Genomic DNA, 16,643 nt, shown 5'->3' on the forward strand with positions numbered 1-16,643 from the left:
AACGGCCTCAGGCGACGGCAAGGGGACGAGAGAGGAAGGAAGGGCCTCGGCTCGCCAGATCTCGGTGCCCCGGTGCGGCCCAAGCGAGTTGCATAGGAGCGTGTAGAGAGCGCATTTTCGTCGTATTCATGCAGTGTGGTGACTAGTCAGAAAAGTTCTTTACCAAGTTAGCAATCTACTACAAGTGATTACAACTTCTTCTGACTCTAGGAAACTTTCGTCAAAACTTAACTGAAATAATTAACCAGTTTTTGGGAGCTTCCCACAATCTAACGTCCAATATTTTTGCACGCTCTGTGACAAGTGGAACTCACTTGCCATCTTATGCATGATACATGCAGGCAATATCAAGTCAGACTAATCAACGATGGCGCGCGTAACCTAGTTTGGGATCATTTGCCTATATAAACAGCAACTAAACCACGTGTGGATGAGCTTGTAATATTCTTGAGCGCTAAAATCGAGCACAATACAATGGCCTCGTCTTCTTCTTCGCCTCCACGGGAGCCTGCACGAGAATCTGCACCGGCGCCTGCACTGGAGCCAGCAGAGCCGCCTGTACCGGCGCCTCCAGCGGAGCCTGCACCGGTACCTGTAGGACTGCCTGCACCACAGCGTGCAGCGGAGGCTGCAGCGCTGCCTCCGGCGGTGCCTGCACCCAAATGGGTCATGCCGTCCGTCTCGAACCTTGCGCAGCTCCTGCCGACGGGCACGGTGCTGGCATACGAGGCGCTGTCCCCGACCTTCACCAACCACGGCAATTGCAATATCGCCAACAAGGTGCTCACCGGGGTGATGATATTGGTCCTCGCCATCATGTGCGTATTCTTCTCCTTCACGGACAGCATCGTCGGCAGCCACGACGGGAAGCTCTACTACGGCGTCGCGACATGGCATGGCTTCAACGTGTTCAACTTCTCCGACGACCAAGAGAGGCAGGAATGGACCGTTCTCGACTTCAAGAAGCTCCGCCTCCGGTGGCTGGACATCGTCCAGGCCATCTTCACGGCCGTGGGTTTCCTCACGGTGGCGTTCAGTGACGTGGGGCTGCAGAACTGCTTCTTTCCAAAACCCGGCGGAAATACTCAGCAGGTGCTCAAGATCCTGCCGCTGGGCATGGCGATTGTGTCCAGCTTTGTGTTCACCATCTTCCCCACCAAAAGAAAGGGCATCGGCTTCAACGACATCACTCCTCGCCAGACCGCAAGTCAATCAAACGCAGTTTGACTCCGAGAATTTGAAGAACAAAGGACCAGCAAAAACCCAAAATGCAAAGCAATGCAACGATCAATAGGTGGTTCTAGCCGTAAATAAGAAGTTTGCTGGCTGGCTGTCATAACTTACAGCATACTTTTGCCCTAGCTGTAATATTATTTCAGTTTATACTTCTCACCTTTGAACTGTATACTGGTGCACACTTGGTCTCTTTGTGAACGAGTAATGGTACCGGTGAGGTCGCCTCGACCCCTTTTGATCCTGAAAAAAACACCATTCGGCAGCCGTACGTGACCCGTGAGGAACCCAGCTACAACTAGCTTCTTAGGTAGTTTGCTGGCAGAAGAAAGGGTGTAAACCCCGATTTCCGTTAATAGATATCTCAAGCTACAAAGTATTTTGATCACCATACACGTCAGCATCCGATCACAAACCTAAGATACGAAACAGTAACAACAAATAAAGCTAGAGAGGCCATCTCAGGCTAAACAAGCTACACAAATCTCAGGCTAAACAGTAACAACAAATAAAGCTAGAAAGACTTCAGACGCCAGCAGCTTTGCACAATGTTTTAAACCACCCCAAAGTACACCTGCAACAAGCTCCAATGATTAAACCCGTAGAAAATCTGCAAAGTAACTGCACTAGGTTCACAGGGCCATTTTTGTTGGAACTAGGCCAGGTTTTTCTAGCTTGCCACATCCCCCAAAATATACCTGCAATTACAGCAGCAGCAACACCTCCCTCACCAACCAGATTGTTTTAATTAAGCCAGATATTAAATTAGTGATTGCTGCTGAAGCAAAGTGGCAGTTGATGCCTATTGCGCAGCTCCATGCATTCCAAATATATCTAGCCAATGGACGGGAAGAGAAGAGAGAACAATAGTTTCCTGACAAGCACATAAAAGACGAGCTAAGTTTTTAGTTTTAGAACATCTATGGTTAACATATACTTCGCTTCACGATAAGACATATAAATTTTTTGATACAAAGAGGAATTTTAACTTTCCAAAAGGATTGTAAGGCACCTGCCCTACGCAAATACATAGGAGCACTCAGGTGCCACACCTCCCTATATTTAAAAAATAATTTAGTAATTCCCAAAAAGGTCAAAAAATCCATGATATTTTTATGGAATCAAACATGACCAAGTATTGCACTCACATAAAAAGATTAAACAAGGAATGAATTTCATTGAATCCAGAGTCAAAGATTTGCCAAAAAAAATGCTAGATGTACTATTCGTTCTATATTGTGCTCATAAATTTGTTTTTCTTGCCCTGAAGTCAAGTGGAGTAATTCCTCGGGCAAACTTTTTTTTACTAGTATTATACCTGGTCATATTTGATTCAAAAAAAGTTCCAGGATTTTTTTTACTTTTTTCTAAATTACTAAATTATTTTTGAATATATGGGGTAGAGCACCCTAGTGCCCGTAATCCGCTTCCACCTGACCTACATTTTGCATGGCAACATAAAACGGTTTGACACTTAATTCGCCCATCTCATACAACAACCAGACGAGCATCTCTGATATTGAACTGTGTACATATACCATGGTGGAGTTTCAACAAGATTTGAGCAGGAGCTAACTCAGCCATGAATAGATTTTATTTTTTTACCCGAGCCTTTAACAAATTTGTGGGAGTTGATATATGAAATTATCTCAAATCTTGCCTAAAGTAGTGGTTGATGGTAAATATTAATCTGAAGAAAATATTTAGCTTGGGGACCATGGCCCATGCTGACCAAAATAATGCTAGCCACTATTCCAGCCTGGCACTAACAAGATCACATTTGAAAGTGAGATTAAGCACACCAACTCAAAGGCATGTTGTCACTCCTGGAATCTGCTTGTTTGCCAAGTTTCAGGTACACTCGGCACAAGCCTTTGCCGAGAGTTACACTTGACATACACCCTTTCGGCAAAGCAAGTTTAATCTGCATCGGTTTTAGAAACTTCCGCATGAGTTTTTCAATTTTTTTTCTGTGTGTTTTCTGTATCTTTTTTGTATTTGTATTTTTTGTTCTTTTCTTTCCTCTTATTTTAAAATACATGCGGACTTTTTTCAAATACATGATGAACATTTTTCAGATATAGGTTGAACATTTTATTCAAAATACAAGTTGAACATTTGTCAAATAAACATTGGACACTTTTTGAATACATGGTGAACATTGTTTAATCCGCATTGAAATTTTTATAAATGCCATGAAGCTTTTCTGAAACGTACACAACATTCGTTATGTTAGAACATTTATTTTAACTGTCACAAATATTTTTTTGAATGGTCCAACATATTTTTTTATAAATTACACGTGCTTTTTTTTTACATTGTACTCCCTCTTATATTTGTTTAAGGAGGGAGTACAACATTTTTCAAAATGTCACGAACAAAAATTTGAAATGGGTAAACATTTTCTTGAATGCCACGATATTATTTGTTTAATGTTACCAATTTTAAAATTATATTAATATGTGATCTTTTACGTTGTATAAACATTATTTTAAATGTGACGAACATGTTTTTGAAATGTGTGACCAATTAAAATGTCATGAAACAAACCAAGCAAACAAACCTGACTGGGCCAGATCACTAAGGCGAGGCGCTATTTAACCTGGTCTGTCCAGTACTATGGTGCCTCTCGCTCGAGTTGTGTTATTTATCTCTGTATTTTTAATGGGTTTTCTGCCTTTCTTCATTTATTCAGTGATTATCTGTTTTTCTGTTTTCTTGCTTTTCTTCAAACATTTATATTTTCGGTTTATTAATTTTTTCTTTCTTCAGACATTTATATTTTTTAATACACACTGTACGCTTTTAATATACATGTGAACATTTCTATGATACACGTTGAATTTTTATTCAAATGCATGCTGTACACTTTGTGTCAAATACTTGCTTTGAACATTTATTGAATGTATAGTAAACAATTTTCAAATACTTGATGAACCTTATTTTAGTGGCATGAAACACTTTTTTTATCCAACATGATTCTTTTCACATTGTATAAATATATATTTAAAATGTAACACACATTTTTTAAAGCATGAATATTTATCTAAAGTGGCACATACATTTTATTGAATGGTACTTAACATTTGCTTATACTATGCGGACATTTTTTCTTCTGAAATTCACGTACAGGATTTTGAATGATATGATTGTTTTTTAATTTTGCAGAATCCTCTTACATTTTAAAAATATGTTTCTAGATTTCACTAACATTTGTTTTGAAGTGTGTGGGCATTTTTTTCAGATCACAAATATTTTTCTCAAATTGTATTAAATTATTTTAAAAGTGGCACGGCTGCATGAACCTTTTCGAAACAAGAGATTAACTTTTTTAATATTTAAATAAAATATGTATCCATTTACTGAAATATAAAAATGTAATAAAATGAAAAGAAAAGTGCACTAGGAGCCCGCCCTCCCTTCCACGATGAGCGGTCCATTTAGGGGCGCCTGAGGTGAGGTGCTATTTTGTGGAGGGAAGCTAACATGGGCCATCGTGGACCCTACATCTGCAGCGGCCTTCCTTTTTGTTCGGCCAGCTAGGAAATCGATCGGACAACCGTTGCGGAGTCGCTGTTGTCCGCATGCTGGCCGATTTTGCTGCATCCGTGCCGGCACGAGCAGATGGTAGACACAAATCGATCAGACAACTTTCTTGCTCGTGAGCCGCCTCGCACAGGCGATTCGCAGGCGACTTTCTCTGCCTCCTTTCATCGCCGGCGTGGTTCTGGGTCCTCGGCCCCTTCGGCTGCCACTCCGGTGGCCCGACGGGCTAGGGACCCGGCAACTTTGCTCCGGTTACTAGATAGGATAGGCTTAGTTTTTCCTTGGAGGTGTTGCATTGGTGGTGGAATTAACGCCATGTCAGAATAAATTGACTCTGCTTCTTCCCCGCTCCGGTGGTGCTTCAATCGGTAGCGCCGGGAAGCAGGTAGTCTCTGTGTCTCACCGGACTTTGGTTTTGACGATTTTAGGTTGTGGTGGCTGGTGCTTGGCGTCTTCTCGAATGACAACATCGACTAGTGCAGAGTATGTGTGTGTCTTGAAGTGTGGCGTGTGGATCGCGGCTTGCGGCGGTGTTCTTCTTCTCCGATCACTTTGAATGAAGACGACACCGTCGGGATCGGGCAGACTTGGGGATGATCCCCGACCGACGTGCCATAAAAATTCGGTTTCGTCGCCTCCGACAAGCCGTTTAAACGGTTCACAAAGCAGTGTGGTCTGCAATGGAGTTTTTCTAGATCTTGATGTGAAGATTGCTCACGTCTTTCGCCGGTGGTGCCATGGTGGTGGTGGTGATCGACGATGATGATGGTTAGATTGGCCATATGGATTCCCAAGACACTAGGCCCTCTGTTTGTCTTATGGAGTGACCACATATGTACTCATTGTAATCTGTTTGTTTAATAATGGACATGTGGTAATTCCTCTAAAAAGAATCGATCGGACAACTGCTGCGGAGTCGCTGATGTTCATGAAGGATGTCTCTCTAATATAAATGCACATAGTTTAGCAAAACACACCCCTACTCTGTCTTAAGGGCGCCATGTGTGATTTTTGAATCCGCATGACCCATTTGTAATTCCTACACAACTTGTTTTAGAGCAATGAAGTGAGTGTGTTCCCCTCGAAAAAATAAGAAGAAGATGGTAGACACAAACCGGGTTGCAATCCGCGTCCAGCCCTGCAAGGATGCACGATGCTATCCCTTCGTCATCATCCAGTGCAACTTCTAGGCCACCCGACGTTATCCCATATCCCAGCATCATCATTTTTGTCCGTGAAGTAAGTAAGCAATGCACTGTGATTTGTATCTGCGTACGTATAGCTAGGAAGATACAGCATGCAATGCACCGAGGCTCCTCTGGCCCCGCTCGAAAAGTATAGAAAACGGTCTGTCTCACTATCATTTTAGCAGCCGTACGTACTCTATGATTGCTTCGCTGGTTAGTAGTGCAATTTTTTGTTCGCTAAGGGCATCTCCACACGTTGGCCCCTTAGGGGGCGTCTAAAATCGCCGTCTGGGATGAGCCGGCATAAAAATTAGGCCTGAGGGCGAGTTGGTCCCCAGTCGCCGGCCCCAGGGCCGCCCCCAGACACGTTTTAAAATAAAAGAAGTTCGGCGAAGTTTGGCTTAAACACGATAAAATTAGGCCAAACATAATAAATTTCGGCCAAACACGATAAATTTCGGCACATTTCGGTGAAGTTCGCGGATTTTCATTACATAGCACATATACATAAACTTATCTAAAGGAAAAACTGGCTGAAGTCGCCGTCGTCGCCGCCATCGTCATCGGCCTTCTCCTCCTTGACGCGGGCGCCCCTGCTGGACCCCTGCCCGGCGTCGCCATGGCGGACTGGTGGCGGCGCATCGTCGTCGTCGTCGTCGCTGTCGCAGATGACGACGACTCCGCCTTCGTCGCGGCCGCGTCGACGTTCCGCGAAGCGAAGCAGGGCGGCGCGCTGGCGCTCCTTCGCCTTCTCCAGGCGCTCCTTCTCCATCGCTATGGAGTCCCTGTGCGCCCATTCCAGGGCCACTTCGTCGTCGTCGAGCTCCGTCGTCACCGGCGCGGCCGGCTCCTTCTTCACCGGCGCGAGCCCCGGCTCCGTCTTTGGCTTGACGAAGCGCGGAGGAGGAGCCGACGAGGAGGCGCGCCGGCCGCCCTCGTTGATGACGATGCCGGCGCTGCATGTGCGCCGGCCGAGCGGCGTCTCTGCCGCAGGCTCGGCCTTGACGCCAAGCAGGGCCGGAGTGCTGGAGGAGTGCGATGAAGATCGGGAGGAGGAAGAAGAGGAGGAGGACCCGAACCTCCTTGGCGCCCATGGCCCGGCGCGTCGGTGCTGCGCCGGGGCGGCCGCCCTCGCTGGGTACGCCAACGGCGGGTCGTTGCCGCCCTCGAGGTACGTCAGCACGCCCTCGAGTGTGCGGCCGGGGACGCCCCACCACAGGTGGCGCCCCTCGCTGTTCTACCGGCCGCCAACCACCGGCGCGCCGTTGATGGACGCCAAGCGCTGCTGCTGGCGGCGCTCGAAATACGCCGCCCAAGCCGCGTGGTTGTCGGCGGCGTACTGGGGGAGGGAGAGCGTCGGTGAGGGAGGCGCGCACGACCTCGACTTCCTCGGCGAAGTACGTCGGCTTCGCCACGACGTCGGGCAACGGGGGGATGGGCACTCCCCCGGCGCTGAGCCTCCACCCCGTCGGCCCAGCGAACGGCGGCCGAAGCCGTTGGCCGCCGCCTCGTCTTCGGGGTAGCGTTCCGCCATGGCGACGGGCTCGGGAGAGATAGAGAGATAGAGGAAGGGGCTGGGCGGCGGCGCTCGGGGGAGGTAGGGAGAGGGAGGAGCTGGGCGGCGACAAGGGGCGGGGCTGGTGTGGGCACAGGCGAGTGCAGGCCACCGGCTATATAGCCACGCCGCACCTGTGTGTACGCGTGCGAGGGAGGGGAGGCGTCGGCGCGCCGTCCCGTGACGCGCCGCCCGTGAGGAATCAATGGCAAGGCTGACCGGCGGCAGCCTTGGCATTGATTTCCCGCGGGAACCGAGGCCGTTGAGGGAAGACGAGGCGCCGTGTCGCTGACGCGGCGGGCCCGCGGCTGTTTCGCGCCAAAACAGTTCGCCCCGGCGCCCCCGGGCGCCCCCCAGCGCGCCGGGTTCGGCCTGGGTCTGCCGGCGCTGTTTTCGGCCCAGGCCGGCGAAAATCGGACTCCTGAGGGCGTGACTGGGCCGTTTTTTTTACGCCGGCGCGAAAAAATCGTCTGGGAAGACCTTTCTGGGAGCGCGGCTGGAGATGCCCTAAAAGTCCAGTACTCACGGAGTTGTTCATGTATGGACGCACGGCCTTTGAATGCTTCTTTTCCTTTACCAATGGAAGATACCTCGCCCACGTACGGCGACCACGCACTTGTCTTGGGCGTTCGTCATCGAGCTCCTCGTGTCGTACGTGATGTGGCGACTCTACCGTGTCAACGCATGCACGTCTCTCTCATGTGATCTATGCGTGTCTGTTATGTCATGTCATGCAAGTTAGGGCATTTTCAACGGCAACTGTAAAAAAAATGCATCCGTCCGCGAACCTGGATGCGGGAGGCCGCCATCTAATGCCTGCATACATTTCAAACACTTTTTTAATAAATCGAATGAAATTTATGCAAATACGACTGGATTTCATATAAACCGGACGATATTCATGCAAATACGGCGGCGGCGGGCAGCGTCAAAACCCTTGTTGTCCTCCATCGGCCGTCTTCATGAGCACCAATGATAAGATCAATGAACTAAGTTGCGGTGGCTGGCGGGAGGCTGCAGGGCCTTGTGTCCCATGTGCCACGTGGGCTAGTCCTTCTCCCGTGTTCTAATTTTTCTCGCCTGATTTGTTCATGGTCGGTGGTCGTGAGATCCACGATGGAAATGATGGCGCTCGCGCTTTGCCATGTGGGCCAGTCCTTCTCCTGTATTGTATTCTTCCTCGCAGGAGTCCGCTCCATGTCCGTCGATCATGCGGAGATCCACGGTGAAAATGATGGCACCCGCACTTTTTGTTGGGCCAGCTTGGAGATCGATCGTGCGGAGCCTCTGTTGTCCGCGTGCTGGCCGGACGGTCACTGCCGATTTTGCTGCATCCATGCACGAGCAGATGCGCGAAGAGAAAACCGGGTTGCAATCCGCGGCCAGCCCTGTGGGTGGGGATGCACGACACCATCTCTTCGTCATCATCGAATGCAACTTCTTGGCCGCCCAACGTCATCTTTATTGTATCCTAGCATCATCATCAGCTTCCTACTACATACGTATAGGAAGATGCAGCATGCAATGCACCGAGGTTCCTCTGGCCCCGATCGGAAGATAAAAAACAGTCGATGGCTCACCGGCTGTCATTTTAGCAGCCGTACGTACTCCATGACTGTTTCCCTCCCCAAGTTGGTTAGAAGTGCAAAAAAAATTCCGCTCAAGGGCCAATACTCTACTTGGGGAGTTGTTCACTTACGGACGCACGCCCTTTGTATGTTTCTTTCCTTTTCTAGCGACCTTGAATGGAAGATACCTCGAGCACGTAGGGCGACTATTCACTTGTCTTGGTCGTTCGTCGTTAAGCTCCTCGTGTCGTACGTGATGTCGCGATTCTACGGTGTCAACGCATGCACGTCTCTCTCATGTGATCCCATGCGTGTCTCTCTCATGTCATGTCATGCAAGTCTAATTAGCTCGTGAGTGCCAACCCCAAACTCCATCCGGACCTGCGTTGAAAAAGAATGTGAGGGATGAATAAGGATCACAAGGGGCAGGGTAGAGCAATACCAATACCCATACCCGTATAATCAGTGGGTGCAAAATTCTATTTACACCCGTAACCAAGGGTATAAAACTTTACTCATATCCATACCCGACGGGTACCCGTACCCATTAGGTACCCAGGAGTAAAACAAATAGTACATGAGTTGTTCATAATTTTAAAGTCAATTATCTAAGCTCAATAACAAGCCGATGAGTACGTGACCACTCTCGGAATTTATAAATCACAACATACTCATAAGTCAGTAAAAGTAGACGAGTCACATGACCAATTAAGGATTAACTGATGACAACTTAACATTAGTTCACAAGTGGATAGGACATGGGTATACCTGCGGGTACAAGGCTAAGGCTATAGCCATACTCTATCCATGACTTAACGGGTAAGGTATGAGAGTACTATCTATGGGTGTAAAAAAGTGTGCTCATACCTTTGCCCATGCGGGTACAGTACCCATGGCTATCCATACTCATGGGTGAAATTGCCATCCTTATGAATGAAACACGTGAGATGCAGCAGGAAAATAATTTTCTTCATGAGAAAAGTCAATACTATTGGAATGAACCATTTCTTTTACGAAGCATAATTTGCAGATGGGATAGTTAGGACTTAGGGAATCTCAACCTTCAACCCTCAAACCGTCCACATCCGTCTGGACCGCGCTGTTTGGACCACGGAAGCCATCCAACACGGCCCTGTATCGGTCCGCGACACGGTTTGGACGTACTTTCTCCCACAAAATGGAGACAAATGTGGGGGGCTTTGCGCGAGTCCGAACATCCTCATGACAAATCAAAAGTCGCCACGTACCCCACATCATCGTCCATATGGAGGAAGGATAGCATGTTAGGCGATTAGTATTTGGCCATTTGGCGGAAGGCTTGCAAATATAGTTGGGCATTTGGCGAAAGGTTTGCAAATATAGTTGGGCATTCAACCTAGCAAACAATGGTATCGTTGCAACACACTGATGTCATTGTGAGACCCGGCATGCCAAAGAACTCGTGCTAAATCCAAAGATCATGTGATGCAACTGCTTCAAGAATGATGGTGGGATTGTTTACCATGACCTTGATATTGCCCTCGTAAAGCTTTTGGGTAGTTCATTTTTAATGCATGCAGTCAAGAGATCTGAGCAAACCTGCCCCCTCTTGCTGCCGAGATTACCAAGAGCCTCTCGATGTCTGCGACATTTGATTCTCTCAGCTGATGAGGGCCAAACACCTCGACCATGGCAGTTGTAAACCTGACCATGGCATCTCCGCATGAGCTCTCAAACATCCGTAGGTACTCGTCCCATAAATCAGAGGCCATGCCATATGCATGCATCCACACACTAGTAGAAAAAGGGTCAAATGTGCGACACATTAGTCCCGGTTTGTAACAGAACCGGCACTAATGTGTCCATTAGTGCCGGTTCCAACGGCTAGGTGGGAGGAGCTCTTTAGTACCGGTTCGTGACCAACCTTTAGCACCGATTCGTGCCACGAACCGGTACTAATGAGAGTGGTGGCAGGATGTTGTCAGAGTGGGGCCCCTCCTGCACCTTTACTACCGGTTCGTGCCACGAACCGGTACTAAAGGTCGTCCTATATAAATCCTTCGTCCACCAGCACTCTGTTCCTCCCCCTTTCCCCTCTCCCTCTCCTCTGTTCTTCCCTTCTTCTCTCGAGTTCATCACAAAATTTGCCCCAAATTTGTCAAGATTTGCAGGCCCCCATCCATTCAAATGATCACAAAGGTTAGCAACTTTGTCCTTTCATCGCTCATTGCTAGATTAGCTCTTGCATTGGTTTATATAGTGATTAATTGTGGGTTTTAGTAATTTGGGAGGAATTATATGTGGTAGTATTTGATTTATATGCAAATTGAGGTCAAAATAACACTTAGTTTGCATATGTAGGTGTGGTTTACTTAGTGCCTTCTAAATCTCTGTCGTAACCACCGTCGATCGCCCGCACCGTCCCGTCGCCGGCACCACCTTGTGGTGAGCCTCTTATTCCTGAAATTTTATATAAAAGATTGATGTTTGTGTGATTTGGATATATAGTTACTCGTATAATTATCTTACCCGTACGTTGTTTGTTATACATAGTGCCATGGTTTTGATATCCGTCCCCGTCGGCCCTCGCCCTTGTTATGATTCGGATGTGGTATATTCTCTTTTAAAACTATTTGTTACATTTCGTGTTTATGACAAATTATGCCCATCAAGCTGACATAGATATTTGTATGTAGGAGGTAGTTGAATCGGAAATTCCAACCGACTCTATTGTCAAGAGGTTAAATTTAGTTGAAAGTGAAAACGAGGATTTGAAAGAAAATTGAAAAGAATTGAGGGGGAGAAGATGGAATTGGAGTTGCATGTTGCTGATGTCGTCGATGATCATAAGATTAAGATGAAGAAAATGCGCTTGAAGATTAGAAAGATTAAAAAATATGCCATTCATAGTGAGGCTTGGTATCATTATGCTGTTGGATCAATTGTTACCTTAGTTGCGATCTTGATCGCATTTGTTGTTGCATTTAAATTCTTTAGTTAGAGAGTTATTTGTTTGTTGCATTTAAGTGTTGTATGAACTTTATGTATTGTATTAATTTGGTGTTTTCGGTGCTGTGTATTGAAGATGAGCCGGCAATGGATGTACGATGACCGATGCTCTCCCGAGTTCATTAATGTCGTGCATACTTTTCTGCTTGCGGCTGAGGCAAACAAGCGGGCGGATGGTTCTATGCCTTGTCCATGTGCTGGCTATAAGAATGGTCACAATTAATCTACGTCAAGAACCATTCACGTCCACCTGTTTGAGTCTGGTTTAATGCCCCACTATAATGTTTGAACCAAGCATGGAGAAAGAGGGGTTATGATGGAAGACAATGATGAAGAAGAGGACGACGACAACTATCCTGGCCATGGGTTCCCTGAATACGATGATACAACAATGAGGGAAGAAGCTGAGCCGGTAATGTGGGAAGAAGCTGAGCCGGCAATGCGGGAAGAAGCTGAAGAAGAGGCATCGGATGAGCCCGTTGATGATCTAGGTCGGGCCATTGCCGATGTAAAGAGAAACTGCGCAAGTGATTTGGAGAAGAAGAAGTTGCATCGCATGTTAGAGGATCACAAAAAATTGTTGTACCCGAATTGCGTAGGTGACAAGAAAAAGCTGGGCACCACACTGGAATTGCTACAATGGAAGGCAGAGAATGGTGTATCTGACAAGGGATTTGGAAAGTTGCTGGTAATGATAAAGAATATGCTTCCAAAGGACAACGAATTGCCCGAGAGTACGTACGAAGCAAAGAAGGCTGTCTGCCCTCTAGGGTTAGAGGTGCAGAAGATACATGCATGCCCTAATGATTGCATCCTCTACCGCGATGAGTACGAGGATTTGAATGCTTGCCCGGTATGCGGTGCATTGCGCTATAAGATCAGTCGCGGTGACCCTGGTAATGTTGAGGGCGAGCGCCCCAGGAAGAAGATTCCTTCCAAGGTGATGTGGTATGCTCCTATAATACCACGGTTGAAACGTTTGTTCTGAAACAAAGAGCATGCCAAGGCGATGCGATGGCACAGAGAAGAACGTAAGAAATACGGAAAGTTGAGAGTACCAACTGACGGGTCGCAATGGAGAAAAATCAAAATAAAGTACGGGAAGGAGTTTGCAGATGACGCAAAGAACGTATGGTTTGGTCTAAGCGCAGATGGCATTAATCCTTTTGGGGAGCAGAGCAAGCAACCATAGCACCTGGCTTGTGACTCTATGTTTGTATAACCTTCCTCCTTGGTTGTGCATGAAGCGGAAGTTATGATGTCAGTGCTCATCCAAGTCCCTAAGCAACCCGGCAACGACATTGATGTGTACCTAAGGCCATTAGTTGAAGAACTCTTACAACTGTGGAATGGAACAGGTGTACGTGCGTGGGATGAGCACACAGGGGAAGAATTTGACCTAAAGACATTGCTGTTCGTAACCATCAATGATTGGCCTGCTCTCAGTAACCTTTCAGGACAGACAAACAAGGGATACCGCACATGCACGCACTGTTTGGACGATACCGAATTTGGCTAATTGTAAGAAGAATGTGTACCTGGGATATCGTCGATTTCTTCCGAGCAGGCATCCCGTAAGAAAGAAAGGCAAGCATTTCAAAGGTGAGGCGGCTCACCGGACGAAGCCTCGCCACCGTACTGGTGCTGATGTACATGATATGGTCAAGGATTTGAAGGTGGTCTTTGGAAAGGGTCCTGGTGGATAACCTGTTCCGAATGACGCTGACGGACGCGCACCCATGTGGAAGAAGAAATCTATATTTTGGGACCTGCCCTATTGGAAATACCTAGAGGTCCGCTCCGCAATCGATGTGATGCACGTGACGAAGAATCTTTGTGTGACCCTGCTTGGCTTCTTGGGCGTGTATGGGAAGACAAAAGATACACCTGAGGCACGGGAGGACCAGCAACGTATGCACGGAAAAGACGACATATATCAGGGTCATGCAAGCTATGCTCTTACCAAAGAAGAGAAGGAAATCTTTTTTGAATGCCTGCTCAGTATTAAGGTACCGTTTGGCTTCTCGTCGAATATAAAGGGAATAATAAACATGGCAGAGAAAAAGTTTCAGAACCTAAAGTCTCATGACTGCCACGTGATTATGACGCAACTGCTTCCGATTGCATTGAGGGGGCTTCTACCGAAAAACGTTCGATTAGCCATTGTGAAGCTATGTGCATTTTTCAATGCAATCTCTAAGAAGGTAATCCATCCAGAAATCATACCAAGGTTAGAGAATGATTTGGTGCAATGTCTTGTTAGTTTCGAGTTGGTGTTCCCACCATCCTTCTTCAACATCATGACGCACGTCCTAGTTCACCTATGCGAAGAGATTAACATTTTAGGTCCTGTATTTCTACACAATATGTTCCCTTTTGAGAGGTTCATGGGAGTCTTAAAGAAATATGTTCATAACCGTGCTAGGCCAGAAGGAAGCATCTCCAAGGGCCATGAAAATGTGGAGGTCATTGAGTTTTATATTGACTTTATTCCTGACCTTAAGCCGATTGGTGTTCCTGAATCACGGCATAAGGGCAGACTGGATGGAAAAGGCATGCTAGGAGGGGAACAAATAATATGTATGGACGGAGATTCTCTCACTGAAGCACACTACATAGTTCTACAGAATTCCGCCTTGGTGGCTCTGTATATGGATGAACACAAGAATTTGCTACGCTACAAATACCCAGAGCGGTCTGATGACTGGATTACACGTGAACAAACCAGGAGTTTCGCCAGCTGGTTGCAGACACGTACCATGCATGACACCTCTATTGAAGATGACTTGTACTTGCTGTCCCAGTTACCATCTTCGAATATAATGACTTTCAAAGGGTACGAGATAAATGGTAATACATTTTACACGATCGCCCAAGATAAGAAGAGCACCAACCAAAATAATGGTGTCTGCTTTGATGCAGAAACCAAGATGGGAAAGGAAACATATTATGGTTATATACAGGACATGTGGGAACTTGACTATCGACGTGGTTTGAAGGTCCCTTTGTTTCAGTCCAAATAGGTCAATATGATACGAGGCGGGGTAACGGAAGACCCGCAGTACGGAATGACAACAGTGGATCTCAACAATATTGCGCATGCAGATGAACCATTCGTCCTAGTCAATGATGTGGCACAGATTTTCTATGTGAAGGACATGTCTACCAAGCCGAGAAAAAGAAAAGATAAGGAAGCGAATGCATCGTACGATGAGCCAAAGCGGCACATAGTGCTTTCTGGGAAAAGAAACATCGTGGGAGTGGATGACAAGACGGACATGTCAGGAGATTATGAAAAGTTTGATGAAATTGCTCCATTCACAGTGAATATTGACCCGAGCATCCCGTTAAATGATGAAGATTTTCCATGGTTACGGCGCAAAGGGACACACGCAAAGAAAAAGTTTCACACCCAAAGATCTGGGATATGATTGGCTTCACTATCATCACTTTCTTTTGTGTTTCACACCCAGGAGGAAATCTCTGTAATAGTTAGGGTAGTTATGTGTTTTGACATTTGAAACATGAAGAAATTTTATGTGCAAACAAATTCTTTCATGCCTTTACTGATTTTTTTCAGCTAAAAAGGCATTTCATTTTTTAAATAACCTAAGCATTACCAAATTGAATATAATGATAAAACACACTAATATTAAACATAATAAAAAAGAATCACTGAAAAATGTATTTTTAAAGTTAAGTTATTCATAAACTAGTGATTCACATAAATTTCAAATAATTCAAAATTTAAACTATTCAAATTTAAAAACTACCAGCACTAACTGAAAGTTTCTAAAAACTATCAAAAATATTCACAAAGAAACTCTAAATACAACAAAAAACAACTAAAAATAAATAAAACAAAATAAATAAAGCAGAAAAGAAAAACTAAATGAAAAAAAGCCCACCTACCGGGCCACAGCGGCCTGCATACGACTAGAAACCCAACCTGTTGTTGGGCCAGGATGCAGGCCCGCAAGCCCAATAGGCCCCACAGGGCAGAGTAGCTGAGGTAGGCCTAGAAGGCCTGCTTTAGAGAGGAGCTCGAGACAGCAGAGCTCGATACAGCAGCGGCGGCGGGGCTTATAAGCAGGTGCGAGCGCCCTTCGGCTAGCGAGGTGGGACTAAACTTCTGCGCCCCTCGCCTGGCAGCGCACCCCCTTTAGTACCGGGTCGTGGCATCAACCGGTACTAAAGGGGGGGGGTCTTTAGTACCGGTTGAAGCCACCACCCGGTACTAAAGGCCTGCCCTTCCCGCCGCTTGGCCTGGCCAAAACAGGCCATTAGTACCGGTTGGTGGCTCCAACCAGTACTAAAGGTGTCTTCTATATATACATTAATTCGAAAAATTTCATCCTCCATCTGCTTCTTCCTCTGTTTCCCCATTGAAGCACCGCCCGCCCCAATCGATCGACGCCGTTGCCGCCCCCGTCCCCGTCGCCGCCCCCCGTCCCGCATCGCCCCCGTCGCGCGTCGTTGCCGTCGCCGCCCCCATCCCCGTCGCCGCTCCTGTCCCTGTCGCCGCCCCCGTCTCCGTCGCTGCCCCGGACCCGTCCCCGTCACGCC

The sequence above is a fragment of the Triticum dicoccoides genome, chromosome 6A, assembly GCF_002162155.2.
Source record: "Triticum dicoccoides isolate Atlit2015 ecotype Zavitan chromosome 6A, WEW_v2.0, whole genome shotgun sequence".
NCBI lineage: Eukaryota > Viridiplantae > Streptophyta > Magnoliopsida > Poales > Poaceae > Triticum > Triticum dicoccoides.